Below are 22985 nucleotides of genomic sequence, written 5' to 3'. Positions count from 1 at the left end.
TCAGGCGTGTCGAGCAGATGACAAATACGGCGCTACTTTCTTTCTCCCACGGCGGCGCAGGGATATGAGCGTTTCCGGGCCGTGGCGGTCGGCCATTAGCGGCGGGAGGCCGACGAGGGGACAAAGAAGGGAGGCGGTGTGCCACCCAGCGGGGAGGGTGGACGGATGCGAGCCCACCTGTAGGGGGCCATCTTGAGTCACCGTTGACAATTGTGGGGAAATTTGAAATTCGCTTTGGTGGTGAGTATTATATTTCGAATTTACCGTAAGAGGTCAAAGGTTACAAGAGTGTTGCCACGTCAATCTCATCTGCTCAAGACTTTCAGAATCTTATCTAAATTATCAGCAAAAGCCCAGATTGATGACATCATCACTTTTCCATCTTCTGATTGGTCAATGCAAAACTTTGTCTAATATTCAGAATTTAATTTTTTTCTAATTCTGTGAGTTAGTATGAGCAAAGTTCAATCGCCAGGTGTGCGAATGTGAGTTGCCGACTGAATTTGTTACTTTCTTCTGGCTCCGTTTGCACCTGAGTGGCAGAATTCCACAGAAACAAAAGTAACCAAGCGGGCATGTTGGCAGCGCAACAGCAGGAAACACGTTTTGTAGTTTTGTTTCTTTCACTTGAATGGTAACAAAAGCAACACATACACAAAACACCCGGAACGCCATTGAGTGCCCGGGCGGCATCGCCCTGACAACAAAAACCGTTAGGTCAGATTTAGCCCCTACCCGTTCAAAGCGCATCTGCTGGACCCAGCCGCAAACAATTTCAACTCTATAAATCAGCCCAAAGTGCGCCACGTCCGCTTTTTTGTCTTTCTTTTTTGTCACCCGTTTCCTTCAGCTCCTTTTTTCGTCCGTCTCGCTCTTCACACTGACTGTCTAATTTGCTTAATCCAGGGAAGTTTGCAGGACCACATACAGAAGGCCGCATATCGACTTTGTGTCTATGAAACGTGCAAAAACAATTCAAAAGGAAATGTGATACCTTTTAAAATGATATTATTTTAAATAACCAAATGTTCATTTCATTTTTTTTTTTTTTACACTTATCTGTTTTCCATTTAAAAAGCCCGAACTTGTCTTGTAACATTCTATTCTGTCTTAATCTGTTCTTTTCTTCCGTGTCCCCATCATGCCCCCTTCGCCGAGAACTACCCGTTCCCCGTTCACGCCGCTTTGCCGAGCTCGTCTTTGGATCTCCGCTCTTGGCGCCGGCTTCTGAAACTGTGTGTGAGCAAACGGGTGCCCACAAAGGGGGCTTTCTTTGCCCTTCAATGGCCTCCGTTAAAGAGTAGGGGGTGCTTCCCGGGATGGCACACAGAGGCAGGAAGCTGGCAAAAGGGGCATCACGGGAGATGTGCCAGTCCATTTAGCGAGAGAAGACTATGTGTGTGTGTGTCATTGTGAACAAAATGGACACATTACACTTCCCTTTCCCTTTTCCTTTCACCCCACATACACACACAGATCCCATTTACATGAGTTGGCCTGTATTAGCACGATAGCATGAGTGGGCTAACCTGGTTAATTAGCAAGCAATAGTTAGCTGGTTACATTAGCTAAGCATGGTTGGAAACAGGAAGTTATCATTTCAGAATGCGCCCACGTGTTACACGCTAGCTACATGTAGCTGGCTAAAATAAACACAATAGAACAGAACATAAAGTGGTTCCGTTAGTTGGTGACTATTAGCTTGGTAGTATAAGTGGGCTAATGTTAGCTGACTAGCATTCAAATATATATAAAAAAACTATATCGATTTACGGCAGTATTCACAGAGTATGACGTGATTTCATTTGTTGATGACTATTAGCTTGGTAGCATAAGTGGGCTAATGTTAGCTGACTAGCATTCAAATATATATAAAAAAACCTATATCGATTTACGGCAGTATTCAGAGAGTATGACGTGATTTCATTCGTTGATGACGATTAGCTTGGTATTGGGTGAACGTTAGCTGACTAGCATTGAAAGTAATGGCAAAAATGATATTCGTTAGCTAGCTCGTCAGCTATATAGCAACATCTCATAAAGAAAGAGGCGTGTCGGCCATCTTGTGAAAAGATGTGGGAGGGTCTGCCCAGTAGGGGGTGTTGAGAGCAGGTGGGACTGATCTAATGACCGAAAGCCTTTGCGCCGTACCAATTAACCCCAGTGATGGACGTGTCTATTATTAGACGCCGCGTTTCAAAGAAATCAAAGTCTTGAGTTTGAAGGAGGCGGCAGGAACCAGTGGCTTTCGTTTAAAACATTTTCCCTCTCCTAATATGTATTTATTAAAATGATTTCATTAAAATGACAATTAAATCATGTTTGACGTGCTTGTAATATTATTTTTCGATCTGTAAATCGATTGTTGCTCCAGTTACGTTGAAGCCTGTAAAAGTCTGTGATAAACAAATATTGTTTTGATCATGAAGGAAAGAATAATTCCCATTTCAAGTGTGAGAAATGCAGGAAAGCGTGACTGTCTTATCAGTGCTGATAGTGTAGTGTGTGGGGGCAGATAGATATTTGTAGCGTGAGGATTAAGTGCATGTATGTTCACACGTTGTGTTCACATATATATGTGTGTGTGTGCGCCCCTGCAGGAGGATTAAAACGAGGCTAATCTCCTCTTGTTCCTTCTTCTTCTTCTCCTTCTTCTTCTCGGCTGTTTAGATGCCGCAGCTGCCAGCTTGCACTTTATTCATGAGCGCGAGGGTCCGAGGTGGCAGCCGTTTGTTTACGCGTTCCCACGACTCGCCGCCAATTAAGCATCTTTCCTCCGTCAGCCGCTTGTCTGCTCCCATTAGGAGATCCCCAGCAGACGCCCCGGGCCTCCTCCTCCTCCTTTTTTTTTTTTCTGCAAGGCCTCCACCACTAGGGCCTATTCTGCAAGGCCTCTTCCAGCTTTTTCTCCTCAAGGTTCTCCTCCTGTGAGTAGAATTTAATTCACTGTTTTCTGGGTTCGGTCATGTGATGCACTTTGTCGTTTTCAGTGGACAGCAAGTGGCAAAATGGCCGCCCCGTGAAATGGATTGCTACATAATTCATATTCCACAAATCCAATATTCATTGTGTTGAGCACATTTTTGACTCCTTTAAATTAAGCTTGACCTTTGACCAAGATGCCAGGCTAATCAGCCAATAGGGCTCCAGCTCACTCCCAAGGCCCCGCCCCCTTAAACAATTCACCTGCTAGCCTAGTAACCTCAAGTACGACAGGACACGGATGGAATTCGAAGGCACATTTTTCTTCCCAATCAAACTTGAATGCATCAAAATGACGACTTGTTCGCCACGGCATTAACATGACAAAGCACCTCCGACCCGGCGCACTTATTTGAACTCTGAACTCGCCCTTTGTGTCAGCCAGACAGCAAATTGTGGCGGCGGCTCGCCCCTTAGTCAAGTCATTTAATAGCAAAGTCAATTCCCATACCCCCCCCGAAAAAGAAAAAAAAAACAAGCGCTCCCACACTCCCAAGCAGACAGGCTGGAGGACTCCCCCACAACCTTCTAACACCTCCCTTGTCTGTGTTTTAATGAAGCGAGGGGCACCCATGAAGGAACATTATTAGAGGCCTTCCACGTCTGGACCGGCTTAATCCCAGAGAGTTGCGACGTGTCTTCGGTTTGGAACGTCAAAGCCCAGGAATGTCTTTGTGTCCTCGTATGTTTTCAGCATTGCCTCCAAAAAGTTGCCCATATGTTCTCCTGACATTTTCCAGGAACACTCCCAATGTCACAACGGATGGGGGGGGGGGTAGAAGGTCCCAGAAACTCAACACGGGTGTGTAATCATCAAGCTTTGTCGGCGGTGATTGCTCATTGTGCCGGTCTGCAGGAGGCCATGGAGATCCGCATGGAGGTCAAGTGATGGACTTCAACTTTGACCTGAGGTGCTGGTCCCTGGAGGAAGGGAGCCTTGAAATGTCACTTTAGCCGTCAGATAATTATTTAAAGTCGATTCTGACTGATAGGCAAGGAGGTGATGCTGTGAGCTGGTAAGATTAAAAAGGTGGAGAAGAGAAGAATGAAAACCCCACCAATGTGACAGTGGGTGACACTCCTGACCAGCAGGTGGCAGTATTCTGCATCTTTCTCTTTCAGATGCCAAAAAAACATGCTACAAAAATTAACACGAGTTTATTAGCATGATGACGTCTCATGAGGAAGTTCAAGTCAGAGGAAATACATAAATGGTCAAAATATTAGAAACAGCTGCCCCCCCCCAACACAGATAACACACACTTAATCTGTAATCCAATCAGAGCTGCTGAATGAAGGGGAAGGCGGGGTGACACGGATTAGGCTGTACAATAACTAACCTGAGGGGATCAAATACGTTCATACACAGGAGCAAAGGGGGGGGGGGGGGCTCCCAATTTAAAGCTGCCTCCATCCCCCGCCAGCCACTGCATAACTTCACAAACCGTTTTAGTACAACAATGTGTGTGTGTGCATCTTGGTGTTTTTAATATAACATGAAACGAGAATGAATGTCGCTAATGGGGATACACACACACACACATACGTGGAGATATCTTGTTACCACGGCAACCAAAGAGCTGTGTACAGAGGTGATGCGTGGCGATTTGTGTGTACGTGTGAGTGTGTGTGTGTTTAAGAGCTGGTGAGAATGAGAAGTGAGGTCGAAGTGGCAAGGTGGTGAGGAGATGATCAAGTGAGAAGTTGAGCTAGTAAGGAAACAAGGTGAGGTGCTGAGGTGTGAGGAATAAGAAGGTGAGGAGGTGAAACACACACACACGATAATTATCTTATTCTGAAAGCCGCAGAAAATTGACCACGCTCAAGTCGCCTGGATGAAGCACACAAGATCCCTCATGCAAGTCAGTGTGTGACCACATCAGGTCAAAGGTCATCTCGCAGTCTTGTCATTTCAACACGCTTCTACCCTTTGACCCCCCCCTCCTTCTTTGAGATGACAAACAAGGGCGGCGGCCATGTTGAGAGGTTAAGAGCTGTTTTATCGGGCAGGATGAACTCTGGCCTGAAGGTCACAGGGGACAAAACAAACACGTGTTCATCTTCAATGAAGACTCAATCACTGCGTGTTTGAATGTGTTCGCTTATGAATATGCGTGTTTAAGTTCATTGAAGGCTTCTGAACTTTTGCTCTCTGCTCAAGATTAGTGCCAGTGGATAAAGGTCACGTGAAGGTCAAACACTTGATCCGCTCAGTGCTAGCAACCTACAAACACCCCATTGAATACGACACAGATTTATGCTAGCTTCTATTTCCTTTTTCCTGTGTTTTCTATTACAAGATGGTGGCAAAAAAAGGTAAAATGTCAAATTTGGGCTTTTTGGATTGTTTGTGTTCCCTTACACGTCTCAGCTGATTGGTTAAAACAAAGGACCAAGGTGACAAGCACAGGTGGGAACCAAAAACCTAACGAGCAAGACAGAAGAAGAAAACAAATCAGAGGAAATAACCACAAATATTTTTGTATAATCAAAACACAAATCTTGACAAGTCGTTTGGCAACAATCTAGGATGCAGCAAACAGAAGCAGCTGAAAGGGATGTGAAGCAACGCCGAATGAGCAACATTTCGACTTGACAGGTACGTTTGCCACCTCTCTTTCACTTTTAATTGGCAGTAAAAATACAATTCCAAAGCGTTAACATTTTGTGTTATTCTTACACACTATAAAGAATATGTCAGTTCAACATAGCAGCTTTAGGTCACATCAGTTTACACATAGTGCTAAAGCTAGCCTAGTGCAGCTAGCACTATTTATCACGACTATGTTCCTTTATAATCGCATTTTATTATGAATGGGCATGTTTGAGAATATAACACAACACTAAGTACACTAACAAAGTATTTGTACTTCCCACCACCAAATGATTTAATATGCAATTTTTTTTTTTCTGCAATCTTTCTGCTGCTGACAGCCAAATGAAACATAATGGTCTTAATGGTAACGTAACGTAATGGTCCTTCAAATCGTGCCGTATGAGCCACTCCAGTAACACGCACGCTGCTTTGCATATGAATGACATCATCCTAAACTTGTCTTTGGCACGTTTTGAGGGCCTTACTTTAGAAGAGGGCGGGGTTGTCACAAGGCATATAAGGGGAAACGTTTGAGCCGCTTCAGAGGCCCCTCGCTCACCGGTGACTATTTGACATTCCATCATAGTTGGCGTCTTCGTTCTTGACTTCATGTGGTCAATTTCCAAACTCAGAGATGTGTTAAAATGCTTGAGCTAATGAAAGTGTAGCATCCTGCATTCAAAATGTACATAAAAATAACAGATGTTGTTAAAATATGATTATTGTTTTTATATTTTTTTTCCTAATGGACTACAAGCACGGAAGCTTTTACAGCTCAGTTGTGTACAGCTAAAAGAAGAAAATATATTTTTTGATGAGACGCTTTTACAATCCAATAAAGTGTTTGATCAAATGCAATAAAGAGAGTATAATTATTAGTATTTTGGATAGATTAAAAGAAGTTGAGGCATTGCATTGACTCTGGGAATGACAATAAAGCTCAAATAAATTAAAAAAAGATTCTTAAGTGACAATAAAGAAAAAGGCCATGACTTTTTGACATAGAGCCCTCTGGCATTCATACTTGGTTTCCCTCCAAAAAGCAGAGAAAAGACCCCAGGAAGACATTCCTGCTTAGCAATGGCCGTCGTTGGGATATGATTCAAAGGCGCCAATGAGCTGCTTGGACCACACCCAATGCCCAAATACAAGCACAATGGCAGTTTTCTCGATATTTTTGTAGCTACTTCAAAATGACGATTATGCTAGCAGGCTAACAGTTCATGACTGTAAGAAATCTGAAAGCTAATATGCTACTCCCTGCCATCCAGTCTTTTTATTATCTTGCACTTGGAGATAAATACATATCATTTTACATATTTTTATTTATTTTTGCTCTTGGGGTGCCCCACTAGTGGTCACACAGGTGCTTCTTATGCTAACAGAATGTACTGTATAGTAATTGTTGCATGGCCTCTGCTTCATAAGGCCAATGGCTGATGTTTAGCGCTGTAAACACGAGCGGGGGCGGCTCGTAAAATGCAGCCGTCAGGGGGGAGAGTTGGGGGGGGCATAAAGAAGTGGGTGCGCGTTAAGAAGCTTCCTCATTGAATTAGGCCACACTTCATAAAAGACAAGAAGCGGCACAGCTGTACTGCAAAGACGCACATTTCATTTGTTTTATACTGCGCCGTGCCCTCGTTTGCATGACAATGATAATGAATTGTGTGTCTGTGTGTGTCTGTGTGTGTGTCTGTGTGTGTGTGTGTGTGTGTGTGTGGCGGCCATATGTGATGTCAGACGGTGGAAAACATGTCCATATGCACATGCTGCTAGACTCCGGCATGTGTTTTTGTATGTATTAGCTTAGCATTAAACACAATCACTGCAATCAATAAACAAAATAAATAAGATGAACGAAAAATTAAACGGTTCAAAATTTTATGTGATCCAGGATCTGTTTAATTTTTGATTATTCGCTTCTATTTGGTGCTGTTTTAATTCGTCAGTGGTAATGTTAATTTGAATAAATAAATGAATATTTTAAAAATACTTGTTAAAATTAGATATGTTTGATAGGTTTTAAATTCTTGTTTAGATATTTAATAGCTATTTTAAAAATACACCATTGAAAAAAATAAACTTAACTTCAAGTCACATTTGCATTGTTTTCATTGTAAACATTTAATACTATTGCAACACAGTTTTCATACAAGGCACATTGGTGAACACACACTGCTGTTGCATCATGCAAACTTACAGAAAATGTAAAAAATAAAAAACTTTGCATCAACCATCGTGATTGGAGGATTATTCCAAATAGCGCCCCCTTGAATTGGGACCATTTAAAGTCACATTTCAAAAGATTTGCATAGATTATCAATTCTAATAATAGAAGGGGGGGGGGGGATTGCCACTTGCCGAAAAATTAATATAGAGCCAATTAGGCCGTGCTAGTGCTTAATATATGTGTGTCAGGAAATGAAGGCGTGTTTGTTTCACAGGCCGAAAGGAAATTAGCAATGACAGAAGTAAATCAAGTGTTTGCATAGAGTTTAAAGACGACAGCTCTCATTGGCCGGTGCGACGGCTGACACACGAGCTATCCAATCACAGTGCAGTAGAATTCACTGCTGCCGTGGGTCTCACATTCACCAGTCCGAGCGACGACGACACCGCCGCTCATTAATGATTAGATTCATTCATTCGTATGAACACTCTGAATTTAATTAGCGTTATTATAATTATCATCAACTTCTTGCTTCGCTCTGATTGGCCGAGCAGCATCCGGGTGACCGGAATCTTCCCGGCTCAGGTGACCGCCAACCTGACAATACAAAAATGACGTGAAAAGGTTAAAACAAGCAAAAAGGAAAACAGATTAAATATGGAGACGGCTACGTTAGCATCTCGTACTAACCACGAGCCATCAGAGAGAGCTTAGCTTCTCGGACTAGGTGTTTGTTAGCTACTAGCTTGGATGCTATCAAGCCATCAGGACACGGCTATGCCCTGATTGACCCGACTCTTGTTATTAAGACGCTTTGGTCTGAGCCGTCGCTAAAGGCGCCATCACATGCTTGCGCTTAGCATTAGCGCCTCGTCGCGTACCAGTCGCCTTAACGACCACTTTCATCCTGCTAACACCCTTCACTAAGGACACTTTATTAGGTACACTTGCAGGCATACAGTAACAGGATCGGCATTGTTTTACAGTAACACAAATAAAGCTTTGAACTTGATTTTATTTGAACTCGTTTTAGGCCTTTCGCACTTCCAGTATGCAGCAATCAAGGGGCTAATGCTACAAGCTAATGTTGCAGTTATTTTTAAAGAGACCTACAGTGGATTCTCTACTAAATGGACAATTTACTGCCGCAGCATGTGGCAGCGCTGAGGATGATGACATCGTGTGTGTGTGTGTTAGCGCGTGCGTGTGTGTGTGTGTGAGAGAACAAGGCACGCCGCTAATTAACAATGTAAACCAGCATCACAATACAAACTTCCAGGCTGGATTCACTCCCGTCTTATTTATGCCGTCACTCTCCCCGTGTGAATAGTTTACCGTGTCTCATCGTGGGTACCCCGCTCCACCCGTACCCCCACCATGTCCCGTGAACCCCCCCCTACCCCTTCGCCCTGAATAGGCGGCCCCGATTGAGCAAACAGTCAGACTGTCAGCTCAATAGGAGGTCTGGCCGTGAACTTCAAGTGCTTCCCAGGCCCCCCAGGCCCGCAGCCAGACTTTTGGGGGGCCCCTACGTGCCAGTGCTGAAGAGGGAGGGCGGGGTGGGGTGGGGGACCCCTGCCACAGTGGTTCCCAAGGCAGCTGCAGTCTGGTGAGGAGGGACGATGTGTGCCCCCTCTTTGCCAGTCATCCTCCAGACCCCCCTTGTTACACACAAAGATCCAGACGCAAGCTGCTGGCCGTGCACCCCCCCCCCTCCCAAAAAAAACCCCTCAACCAGCTCCCAGGCTCCTCATCATCTCATTAGCCCGCGCCGCCACTCCACTGTCTGCCGTGGATGCTTTGTTTTCAGCTCTGCATAATTTACACAATAAATTGACGACGGCTGAGACCCCCCCCCCCTCCACTCCCAACCCTTCAGCTCAATATACCACCTGTTAAAAGGAGGCCAGCTAGCCATTGGTTAGCTCACCGCTAAGTCGATTGCGGTACATCGTTCACACCCAGACTGTAGCTCGCAGATTTCTAAGCTATCGTTTTTTTCAGTATACAACACCCAATTTGGAATCGCTGTTGTAGTACCACGTTGTGCCACAACATGCAGTGAATTTGAGTCTTTTTGTATGCTGCAGAATTAGCATAACATCTATGTTAATTCCAATTAGCCTCGCAGGCTAGCATTAACCTATCAGGCTTTTGTTTTTCTATCGTTTAACATTTTAATCTTGAAATATGCAGTTTATTAGGGTGCTGATTTGCTTTACAGTAGATATCAACTGGTAGGGCTCCACAAAGCTGCTAAAACGGAGGACAAAAATGTCAAATGTTTTTCACCGGAATGAAAATATTAATAAGGATAGAAGCAAAATGGCGCCGGTGGTATGGCAAGGACATAATGGCGTATTGTTTAAACGTCCGCTAATTAGCACAAGCAGGATTTAGGTAGGTTTAAATAGTTAGTCAGCACACATGCAGGGGGGAACAATGGTGGAATTGTACAACCTTGCATATTATAAAAAAGGCTATTCTAGAGACTTACACTCGATTATTTTTACTTTCACGTCCTGACTGTTTTTCAAAGAGGAATTAAATGACAGAAAAAAAAAATCAATACTGTATATATTTAAACCCTTAACATTTTTTTTAACTGAGCTAATTTAAAAATATATATATTTTAATCTTTAAGTCAAAATACTACTAAAATAGAAAGGACACTAAAGTGTGTGTGTGTGTGTGTGTGTGTGTGTGTGTGTGTGTGTGGCACCTGTGCCTCGCCTCCTTTAAGGATGGCACCCAAAGAAAGAAAGATGGTGCCGTGGCGCACAGATGCCCTCTGAAAGCCTTTCCGAGAGACAAGCATTGAAGCGCCCCGTGATTTAATACCAAGGCACAAAAAAGACACCCCGCCCACCTCCACGCCCACCCGTCGGCGCGGCAATTAAAAATAACAACAACAACGTGGTGATTAAAGATGGCCGACGGCGCGGGTTTGATACCTGCACTCGGCGGCGGGTCGTCAAGATGGTGGCGAGCCGGAAGAAGAAGGGCCGGCGTGGCCAGGATGGAACGAAGGAGGACGGCGGGAGGAAGGAGAAGAGGAGGAGGAAGGGGGAGTCGAGGTGGACCATGAGGAGATTCCTCCTCCTCCTTCTTCGTCGTTTTCAGCTTGGCCGACGTTAGCCTGCACAGAAGAAGCAAAGATCAGAGGCCATTTTCCCATCAACACACACACACACCTTTTCATGTGTGTTCTCATGGTACAGTCTGCCCCCCGGCATGCAAATGACTTTCATTATGCAAATGCATGCAAATCACATCCAAGCGTGTGAGAGCCGAGGAGAGAGGAGTGGGCGGAAGCCACGCCGCCAACTGACTGAGTGGATAAATGAATGAATGAAAGGGTCGAAAAAAAGAGGAGAAGATAGAAGCAGAGTACAAGTCAGAGTGGTGGGATGTGGCAGGCCATGGCGGAATTAGCCAGATTTTCTCTTTGGCGTCAATTGTCATTCATTAATTCACTCCAGTTTGTTGCCCTTTAGCCAAATGCTAAGCTAACTAGGTTGAATCAATTCACGTGATTCACAAATGACCAAGTAGCTGAAAACGAGGGCGAACTTGGAACGTCATGTCGGTAGTTTGGTTGTCGAGAAATGACACAAATTGTGTGTCACGACTCGAGTTAGCTACCTCAAAGCTTTGCTAACACAGCTCAATTAATGACACAAATTAAATTTGGGCATTCACAAATTTACATGGGTAGCTCAAAGATAAGCTAACATGGCTAAATCATGATGATTTATGTAGCTAATTCAAGCTAGGCTAATATGGCAATTATGCTCATTCTGTGATTTTAGGCATCCGAGATGACAAAGCACAAATTAGCATAGTTGCATATATATTTAAAAGTTTGTGGAAAATATTCCTATTCCAAGTACATTTGTATTTTTGATTGCTTTGGTAAAATTCCTTAAGGTTGCCAAAGTAGCAAAACTTAGCACAACCAGGCTTTTTTTTTCCCATAACTTTTAAGGTTAACATGTTAGCCACAATGCTAACGTACACGACAGCCCATCACGTCCCTGAAAAGGACGCAACAAAGCGACGTGACTAACGAGCCAAGGGGGCGCTCTCGTCTGCCTCTTTTGTCTGCCATGTCACCCGGGGGAAGATTTGGTGGCAAGACGGAGGAAAAAAAAAAGGGGTGACTCGGGAGTGTGAGAGAGTTGGGGCCCACAGCACGGTGGGCGGCAGGCAGAGGGACAGGAGGGGGAGGAGCGCTTGCACCATGAATGGGCGGCAAACCTCTCCTAATTGGCACTTGACATTTTTTTCGAGAGTGGAGCCCGCTTTCCAAACGCTTTGCCGTCGCCCTTGTACGAAAAAGTGCCTTATGCAAATATTTCTATATAGCGTCACAGATGCATCCTCGTCAGTCGTGATAACAATTTTTTTTTCACTGGAATTTGGAGTCCATGTAAACTTATTTGAATCTTGGGGATGTCGTTCTGTCATTTTGTGTGAATTTAATAAAATCTTTATTCAATTTGTGGTTTCCATCTTAGTTTATAAAACAATTAAGCTATCAAGAGGCTAATTTGAAAAAAGTCTGCCATTTTATCGCAAAACCACACAACTACTTAAACACAAATTCAGAATCCTCACAAAACTAATCACACTAAAATGGTAAATGTGAAAAACAATAATTAAAAATTAATTAATTTAGAAAAACAAAGCACGCTAAAAAAAAAAGCCAACTTTCAGAAACATAAATCATTTCCCAAATTAATTTCAACTAAATTCAACACTTTTTTTTCAGTGTCGTGACATCGGTGGTGACATCCTGCATGAAAAAATCCGATAGCGACAATCAACGCCGGTGGCCGGTGGCACAAGTAGGAGGTAGGTACACTGTGGCTTCGGCCGTCTTCGGCTCAAAACCAATACAGTTAACATCTTTGGAAGCATGCAGTTAAGGAAAGCACACCTTTTACTAATCTCTTTGTATGAGGACTTGCGCAGTGGTCCTACATTTAAGCCCTTGTGACAAGAAGGGCTGCTGTTCCTTTGGACAACACTGAAGCCATTTTCTCAACACTGTCTGAAGAAGAAGCAGGGGAGGGGCTCTCTCGGTGGGATTTAAGAATCACAGGCTCTTATTGAGAAAACTGTCTGGCTGCTCGGACCCGGCGGGACTGAAAAGGAGGCAAAGGGCCGCTTTGTCCCGAGGTGACAAGTGGACTTGCTCTATTGACTGTAAAGTCTACTGCAGGGGGGGGAGGGAGGGGGGAGAGGGGGTCCACAATGGCTGTTTTTCTACTTGACACTTGCAGGATAAATGCGCAGTATCGCTAAAATCAACTAGCACCCGGCTCCCCGTTTTTATCTTTACCAGAACCGGGTTCGGCATTCATTTTTCCCGCCTTTTTTTTGTTTGTTGCTGTATCTCTGTGTGAAAGGGGCTCTGATGGAGGGCACTTGACATTTTGAGTTCTGCACACACACTTCCCAAATGTGATTCCAATGGGACAAATCGCTACGGCTTGTTGGGACAGCAAAAATGTCCACCGGGTGTGGGAATGGCGATCTCGGACCCTTTTCTGCCGCCAGCGGGGGACCGCCCTCCATTTTACACGGACAGAAAAGAAATCACACCTTCAATCAGCCATTGCGGGCATCCGCCTTGCTGATCTGATTGACCAATTACCTCTGGCCACAGAAGCTAAAGGCACAGATTGTTCACCGGGGGTACTGTCTGCTTGATTACCCCGTTGGACCCCTCCCCTTCCTCCCACCATCACAACCCTTAGTCCCGCCCTTCGGCCATTCAACGAGATCCCATCAAGCAATCGTTTCAAATTTTCGAGCTTCCCACAGAGTCGAAACAGAGAATCCACTTTCACACAGTTTCGGGTTTGCCTCGGAAAATGCACGAGGATTGAGGTGACGCATCCCCCAAACTGTTGCTAACGCTATTCAAATTCCTAGCCCCTTTCATACGGGCCAACATGTTATTATAAGCCAACCATGACACCAAATTCCCTCAAATCAAACATCTTTTCACGCGGAGAAGTTGGAACGGGTGAATAAAGGAGGAGAAAATGATAAAAATGAGGCTTAGATGCCAGCAGGGCGTCAGATTAAACGCGGGGCGAATTTTCAACTGGAACACAGTATGTATAATTCAGCATGCAAGTCGCCTGATTCCCATCATGCATTGCTCTTTTGAAGTCCGGCCCCATGAATAGCAGCTAGCCACCTGATTAGCCGTTAGCAACTTGTTAAGCGTCTTGTCAAAGTCCAAACTGCATTCGGGACGGGGTATTTCTTTTCTTTTCTTTTTTTTTTGAACGCTGCCATGTGACGGGCCCCGGGCTAAGCTCCAGCATGCCGCCCCGCGCAAGGGGGATCATGGGTGGCTGGGGAGGGGGCGGCTTATTAGATTACAAGTGATCCCCTTTTCTCAATGCTATGCTCAGAAGCCCAGAAATGACACGTATGGAGCTTCTATAGTAAACACAATGCCCCAAAACTCACTTTGTTGCGCCCCCTGCAAAGGGCCCCATCACATATTTGCGAGACCCCCCCCCCACCTGAAAATGGTTCCCGACAAGACTTTCACCAATCAACACGAAATCTCATTTCGGTACGCTACCTTTCCGCTGCTTCCTCCCGATTGGATTGTCTTTTCCCCGTCCGTTTTGTATTTTTTGTTCTTGCGTAGCGTCGTCCTTTCGGGTGTCTTGGTGCCTTTCCAGGAGTGTAATGGGATTCTTGTTACTTTCGGTTATCTAGCTTTATGAAGAATGTACATCACTCATACAGCTAGATAACCAAAGATAACAATGAACCCCGAAGGCTCCACCCATCCTTCCTCGTCGATTAGCCTGGACCGAGCGCTCGCCGTCCTGCGAGCGGACACAAGCTTGTTCAGTACACACAAAGCATTTATTCTGCTAAGTTTGTGATGTCATCAAGGGCCTTGGCCAATCAGAAATCTCAAAAGTTAAAGGGGGTTACCCTGTTTTAAGGGTATACAAAACGCGGGTGTAATATTCAACACCTGATACTTTCTCCCCCTACTTTGCTGTGTTCTGTGTGAAACTCAGCACGACCATTTATTCGTAAACGGAAGAAAAGCAGTGGTGGGTGGCGTGGTAGCCGGTTAAAAGCAGTCCCACCGCCTGGTACCCGCCTCCCGTGGTGCACCCACGTCACTCACCGGGCGAGCCCGGCGGGTGGGTGACGCCTTCTAACGCCGCCCCCCACCTGGGCCAAGATTTCTTTTTAAATGAAACCAGGATGCCGGCTGTTGGACTATAAAAGAAAAACGCTCGTCTTCATTTACATTATCTGATGCCAACGCTCAGGTTGGCGCCAAAAAACCGCAGGGGGGCGGGCGGGGAAAAAAAAACACCAACGCGCACATTACCTTTTTACACCCACAAATACACACGCAGATGTAGATAATGTAACACACACAGTGGGGCTCATGGCACACAGGGTGCGTCTAATTAAAGCGGCTCTGTGTGGCCAACATCCCCCCCCTCCCCAAAAGTCACCCCTCCCCTCCTTGAAAGGAAGATGAAGCAAGGCGAAGCAGTCAACATGGACGCCATGCCTTTAGCTTAGATGCTACTACGTGTTAGCACAGATGCTACTGCACAGGTGCTACTTGCTAACACAGGAAGATGAAACAAATGTGTGACACATTCAAAGGGAAGGGCGAGGTGCGGTGATGTTACACACATTCATAAATACAACACACACCATGCATGTAACACACACACATATGCATGTAATTTATTATTACCAGCCTTTTACATATTTTTTTTAAAGTTACAATTTTTATCTAGCTAATATTTTTAAGTACATCTCATTTACCTATATTTCCATAATATAGTATTGTTCTTTTTTTAATTTTAAGAAGAAAATATCTTCAACACTATTGGATCATTTTGACCCTATTGTCCCCTCACACTCAAATGTTTTCAAAGAAGGTGATGATAATAATTATCATCATCAGAATCGTGTATTGTTTTATCTGCTTGCGTTATTTACGATTTATTAGTCATTCACTTCTTTGACTTTCTTTAATATGCCTTAATATTCAACATGCAACTTAGCACTAAAGCGTTTTTTATTCTATTTAAAACATGAAGTGTACTTTTATTTTAAAAACTACATTTTTAAACATATTTCCGTCTCATTGTCTTTTGCTGTGACAAACACGTGGATTACACTCGTGACGTGTTTGCATTGAAATTGTTACACATTTTTCCAGTGGTTAATCATTATTAGTGTCTAGAAATATATACAAATATATATCAATTAAACAACATATTTGCTCAAACATGTACCGCGTGTGTGTGTATGTTGTGCTTAATTACCTACAAACCGCGTGCGCGAATCGTCAGGCCTTTGAGCGTGTGTGCGTGAGTGCGTGGACGCCTGCAAAGAAAAATAAGATTTTAATTCCACGAGTGAAACAAATATCTTTTTGAAAATGATAACGATGCGGGTGCTCAACTAGTTATTATGTATAATGTACAAAAACATTCTTTTGGAGTTGAATGTATATTTTCACACACGCGTACACAATTTTTGAACACAATCTGCACACACTCAAGATCAAGTGTTTGAAATTTAATATGAAATATCACAAAATTGAATGAATATAATTCTTTGCTATATGTTCAATTGATAACTTTTAGGCCGTCTGTGTGTGCGCGCGCGTTTGCAGGCGAGCGCACGCGTATGTGCATGTGTGTCTCCTTCCGCGAAAATCTCACGGCCATCATGTGGAAGCTTGCATAATCCGTTTGTCTCCCCCAAATGTTCCGATCCAAACGCGCGCGCTCGTGTTTCCACACGTGTGTGTATGCAACATACTCCATGTGATGCGCGCGTCGTATTTTGCTTTCATGTGGAAACCTCCCGCTGCACTTTTTTTGTCTTATTATTAATGCGCGTGCACTGCGGCTTCTGCTGGCATAATCCTCCTCATCATCTCGATGTGACTCACGTGGCCGCGCACGGCGTCAACGTGCAGTACTTAAAAAAAAAAAGTGTCTTCGTCTTTCTCGCGGGGTCGACTGCTTGCATGCGCGTGCATGCGAGAATTAATAATAATGATGATGATGGAAATCACGTCAAATCACGCGCACGTAGCGTCACTCATGCACGCAGCAGCATCGGCACTAACACGTGATCGAGCACTGGCTCTCAAAGCGCATATGAAATTGTTGAAATAAATCAAATTCCACGTTGTTTGGATAGATTTGGCTTGGAGTGGATGGAAATGGTACACCATCAAGACGACATGCAAGCATGCGTTTCCTCTAAATTAAAATTAAAAAATATATATATAAATTTGAGCAATACAAAATGTAATAGTAACAATGGTGATGTTTGATACTCACGCCGTGTCTGGGAGCGGAACCGCAATCATCCAAGCGCGCGAGGAGGCTCCCGGCCGTGCGTGCGTACTGATGGCGAGTGAGGGGCGAGTGAGCCGGCGGAGGCTGACGCGCGCGCTCTTGACGGCCGCGCCAGGCCATGACGTGCGTGCGTGCGTGTGCGTGCGTGTCGCGTCCATCCACTCAGACGCCCGCCGCTGCCTCATCCTCCAATGGCAGCGGCAGACCCGTTATTTCCCGCCACGCTGGCTCTGCGCCCTCCCCACCCCAAAAAGACCCCCCACCCACCATCGCCTCTCCCTCCTCCCCCCTCCGACTCCCCCTGGCGGCCCCCTCGCGCTCTCCATCCACGCGCATCACACGCACATTGAACTTGGACATGGCTGCTCCAAGAAAATATATATACACATGCGGACGAGGACACGCCCCCTCAGTGACGTCACCCAGGTCACTTCCGTGTATCCTCCCCTCGCAACCTCCCCAACGTGACGCAGCCGGTGGATGCTCCGGCTCAGCGGAATATGAACCAGACTCAAAGCCATCCATCCATTTCCGAGAGCGATAGTCCTCATTACGATTATTGGCGAGAGAAATGGGAGACGCCAGTCAATTTCTCGGCACGTCGAGATAAAGAAGCGAGCGTTCATATTTACACCTAGAATACAAATTAGGATCACGTTAGGGTGAGATAGACATTCGCTCAGGTGACTTTTGGGGAGAGAAGTGAGGTTGGATAACAATACGTAAATAAATAAAGTGGCCTTCTGACACTTTTTGCAATATGCTTTTATATTCCATCTATTGTCAGTTTCTCATTGTCTTCATTTTCTTCTTCAGCATCGTTTGCTGTCGGACGGGAGAAGCTTGAAATGACAACTCTCCCCAGAGGAGGACTTCCCTCCCGCTTTTCCCGGTAAAACCTTTCATCTCCACATGACACCATGCAGGCCGAGACCCCCGTCTGGACCATGCACGTGCGTGGCACTCGGTGTATGCGTGGGATGCACACGGGAGTCCAGGAATGTGGGATGGAAGAAGGAGGAGGTTGTGGTGGGATTTGAAAAAAAAGGGGGGGGCGTGCAAATCAGTTTTTAGTGTCACCGCCGAGCCCGGAGCCGCAGACAAGGGTCCAAAAAGGAGGCGTGCACCACTCCATTATCATAAGAATCACATGGCGGGGATAAAAATCTCCTTTGAATAAATTACCGCTTCAATAGGAGGCGCGACTGCCAAAGAGACAACTTTGTCAGGGCCCCCCCCCAAATGTCGGGGTCTCTCTCTCTCTCCTCTGCCTCCACTGCTTTCCTGGAAGCGACATGGCCTCTAAATGGCGCCTCTGTGCGTGCGCGCGCCCTCGCCGATGCCAGGTTACCACGTCCGACGGGTTAGGCAGGCGGCAGGCCCTGAGCGCCTCTTGGGAAAGACCACCGCTTAATGGGATAGAGTGGAGGGGGTACAATGGGGGTACATCCAGTAGCCCCCCCACCCTCACCCCCATTATCCCACTCTCTTCCTCCCTCTTCATGCTGCATGGGAACCCGAGACGGACCAGCACCACCACCCAAGTTCATTAGCGCCCATGCCCGCGGCTTAAAACAAGAGAGCCTTTTTGACCTTTAGCACCACTCTGGAATTAGGCGCTTTTTCCCCATAAACTGATAATAATTGGACGAAAAAAGCTATTTATAAACAAATCTCAATACACAAATTTAGTACACTTCCACATGAGGCAAGAATGGGAACCACCCCGAGTTTGGCAGCAGGGCTCACAATTTGGCAAGTGCTTGTGATTGAATGCAATTTGTTAAAGAGGAGTCTTTATGAACAAATTAGCTAATGACTTTTATAAACATTTATAACCGCATCAATAACTGTGGCTTTATTGTGAAGAACTTCCTGACATTTAAAGTTCAACATGTAGCCATGAAAATGTCAGTCAAGTCTTCACAAATGGATCACAAAATGGCTGCCTTTTACTTTTTTATAACTAAATACACAAATGATAGTTTAATTACAGACATATATAATTTATACACTTGCAAATAATCAAATGTGAACCCCCCTAATGACTAAGTTTGGCAGCATGGCTCACTATTTGGCAAGCAGAATGGTTCTATTTAATGTAGCTTGTTGAAGTGGAGTCTTTACAAACTTATTGGCAAATGACTTTCTTATTGTAGTTCACGTGACGTGAAGATCTGTGAGTGACTAACAGATTTAAAAAAAAAAATCCATTGGCTGGATGACAAACAGTCTGATAGAAAACAGTTTAGTTGGTCCTTTTGTATCAATTAATCAATCAATGGGCTTTGATTGCGTCCTATCAAACCACTTTCACACTAATGTCACTCAAACTGAAACGTTTCACTAAATTCCAATGTGACATTTTTAATAAAATTATGAAGTTACGTTCAACTATAATACATTTGGTTAATTATCTAACATCCGTATAGAAATGATAAATACTATACTATTATTAAGCATTCAAATTCTGCCAAATATTGTTGTCTCTTGAGAGCCTCTATAAATTCACATTATCATTATTGTTATTTATAAATACGGGAAAACGTCAATTCGGACCCTCGAAACAACCTGTTGTGCGCGCACACAAACGTGCACGCGCGCCGGATGCGCGCTCCAAGTCTATGCAGCTATGCACACACACACACACACACACACACGTAGAAAGCAGCGACTGGCTCACATTTAAAACGTCGTAATTGAAAGCATTTATTTCTATTTCGCACGCAGCTTGTGCCCCGATTCCACCCCCAAAAGGTGTGTGTAACACCCCCCCCCCCCCCCCTTTTTTTTAGTCTCACCTTCTTGAATGATCCATCCAAAAGCGCCTTTTCTTTTGGCTGCCGACCACCACGTGCGTGTCGAAGCTGAAGTCACAATCAAATCAGAATTAAAAATCACGAAAATAAAGCAAAATGTGTCTTTTTCAAGACGACGACGACACGCAGAGCCAACATGGCTGCGTGAAAAATGACCCACGCCACACAGTGATTACAGCCGCAATTAGAAAGTCATTTGCATATATGCAAATGAGGGAGGAAAAACATCTCTTGCTTTTGGTCGCCGGAGGGAAATGATCAGCTTTTTTTTTCACTCCTTCTTTGAAGTGCTTAAATCTGTTGTGTGATATTGATGATTATTATGGCCTTTAAGAAACATTTTCATCTAAATTTGTCCTTTTAAGTCACTAAAATGGGCAATGATTGCATTTTAATTCGTCCGTTTAGGTTAAAAAAAAACATTATTTGGAATGGGGCAGATCTGATGAAAATGATGATAAATAATTGAAGAATCAAGACGCATGGCATACTTTGGGTTTCAATTCAAGATGATTTAGTTTTTAATATATGACGACTGACATTTTACTTTGATTGTCAAAAGCAATAATTGTAAAAAAAAAAATCAACATTTCCAACGGTATATGTTTTTTTTTTTTATGACCGTCAAGCTTCTTCGTGCCAAATTAATTAGGCGGCCTAATCTCTCATTTTCGTGCGTATAAACCAGCAGATCAAATCTGAATTCCATCATTTAGAACTAAAATATATTTGACTCTCTTTCTACAGAAAATAGATAAATACAATAACATTTAACGGCCACTTTATTAGGTACAACAGCCACTGTCAAGAAACATGAAAAGTATACTTCATCAAAAATATTTTTAAAAAAAGGTTATTAATAATTTCATGTTTTTGTTTCATGATTGCTCACAGATCGTATTTGAATATAATTGTCATGTGTCCCTAATATAGTGACCAAGTATATCAAAACTAAGCCTGTTTATTTTCCAAGGCTTCTTCATTCTTTACGATTCCTAATTAAAAAAAATAATAACTATTGGCATCTCATTTGCATATTTTCCTGACGGGCTCAGGTGCGAGGATCACGTGACGAACACCAGGAAGTGGCGGATATTTGATTAATCATTATCAACGTTTAACCGGAAATGTCGCATGCTTATTTGCATCCAAAGTCGCTCATGCCCGATCAGGGGATGAGGAGGAAAATTAAATTCAACCTGCCGCTTCTTTATTTGTTTTGTATTGTTATTATTGATGGAATTTTTTTTTTCAAATTCTACTGAGTACAATCGTCATTCATCCTTATCCTGTGTTGTTTTTTTTAAAGTGTAATATTTCATGTAATATTTGTACAATGGTGACGTTTTAATCAAACTAATTAGTGAGGTAATTTATATTTTTCAGGTTATTTCTTCCTTTATATCTTGGCTTTTCTTTTCTTTATTTTCCGTTAATTGCATAATTTAAACAAAAGAAATAAAAAAAGAAATCACTCGAAATCTCCCGATGACGTTTTACTGGAATGAGTTCATTATTTTCAGGTTCATAATTTTATTGCTCTTTAGTATTATTTGATGTTTTAAAAGAAGAAATAAAACGACCCTTAAGAAAAACAGAAAACATCAATTTTGCACCTATGAAATATCAACTCACGATGGGAAAAACCCACTCGTGTCATGTTTAATTTAAATGAACACACGCACGCACACATGAGCGGGCGCGCGCACACATTTGCATGCTGTATCCCACGATGCTAGTTACAATGGGATCAATTAATATGCACATAAATTAAAAGTGAGACGTTTTTCTTTTTTTTTTCTTTCTTTTTTTTAAAGGCGTGAATTCCTGGAACGGGAGAAAGAAAGAAAGAAAGAAAGAAAGAAAGAAAGAAAGAAAGAAAGAAAGAAAGAAAGAAAGAAAGAAAGAAAGAAAGAAAGAAAGAAAGAAAGAAAGAAAGAAAGAAAGAAAGAAAGACTCTCATGAGAAGGAAAAAGAGGATGAGGAGGAAAAGTAAGGAGCACGTCATCATCATTCAACTCATTAAAATAATCAATAATACACGTCTTTTTAAAATACACAAATTAGATTCAATTTTTACCGAGACCTGTTTCTAAAAAATGTGACCCTGTCGTGGCGCTAAATAAGATGACAAAATATTAGGAACAGCCCTCTCATTTATAGAGTGTATATAGTTAAAGCAATATTATTGGAGTTACCTTGTTATTTTAATCACATAAATGAGCATGAATAATTAGTTTTAAAAAAAGCGTAACATGGGGAAAAGCAATTAAAAAATATTAAGGATAAAATGTTTTAGCATTCAGGATGAGTGACCAAGTAGACGATTAGATTAGTAAAAAGATGCTTTATTATTTTTTCCAATAGAACGACGTGGTTTTGATTAGATGATCAAAACGGTTTTGCGCTGCAATCAGAGCAGCACTTTCATAATATCAATGGATGGAGCGCCATCTACAGGACAGTTGGTGACAGGCAGGGTTTTCACATTAGTAGTTGTTTGTCTCCCTCTGGCGGCTTATATTTGGTATTACAACTTCAACAACGAGCTGTTTTTAAATGGATGGCTCGATGGAAGGCATTCTTATATTATCCTCCGAATACAAATTGTTTTATTATATTATAATACGTTTATCAACACAAGTTAATATCTCTTTTTTTAAATTATGGTTTTTCTAGCTACATCAATGTGGAAGTTAGTTGTTTTTTGTCCTATCAGATTTCAGATGTTACGGCCGAGGTCCCCCCCCCCCCCCCCCCCATGCCCCCCCCAATCTTTCCTTCACTGTGTGCAGTGGCTCATTGTGATGGTTGCACTTTAGTCCTAATTGATGGGCACAGGCAATAGAGGAGAGCAGAGGGGGCGTTTGTTGGCGCCGTTGCCATGGAGACCGTCTGCGTTGCCAGGCAACCGCAGGGATGCGCGTGGAGGCAGAGCGCAAGACACGAACACACACACACACACACACAAAACAGAGAGGTAAATAAAGTCAAGCTAATTGCTCACCTGCTGACTAACATAC

At 43.5% G+C, this 22985-nt stretch overlaps 2 long non-coding RNA genes across 4 annotated transcripts; one reads left to right on the top strand and one right to left on the bottom strand.

The window, feature by feature from the left end:
* The first annotated feature begins 4378 nt into the window (after positions 1–4378).
* LOC148391656 (uncharacterized) lies at positions 4379–19346 on the top strand. Of its 2 annotated transcripts, none has more exons than XR_015860911.1 (3): positions 4379–5581; positions 12523–12605; positions 17960–19346. It is a non-coding gene; the product is annotated as an uncharacterized LOC148391656 (long non-coding RNA). The 2 variants fall into 2 exon arrangements; XR_015860912.1 differs by lacking the exon at positions 17960–19346 and adding an exon at positions 12715–14713.
* On the bottom strand, positions 10739–17390 carry LOC148391657 (uncharacterized). 2 transcript variants are annotated; one of them, XR_015860909.1, is made up of 4 exons: positions 17126–17390; positions 16094–16154; positions 14359–14611; positions 10739–10887 (listed from the first exon to the last, which is right to left on the bottom strand). It is a non-coding gene; the product is annotated as an uncharacterized LOC148391657 (long non-coding RNA). The 2 variants fall into 2 exon arrangements; XR_015860910.1 differs by lacking the exon at positions 16094–16154.
* Positions 19347–22985: the final 3639 nt, after the last annotated feature.

Source organism: Syngnathus floridae, chromosome 10, assembly GCF_059516105.1.
Source record: "Syngnathus floridae isolate MCC-2025c chromosome 10, RoL_Sflo_1.0, whole genome shotgun sequence".
NCBI classification, from domain to species: domain Eukaryota; kingdom Metazoa; phylum Chordata; class Actinopteri; order Syngnathiformes; family Syngnathidae; genus Syngnathus; species Syngnathus floridae.
This window is presented reverse-complemented; position numbering and strand designations above follow the sequence as displayed.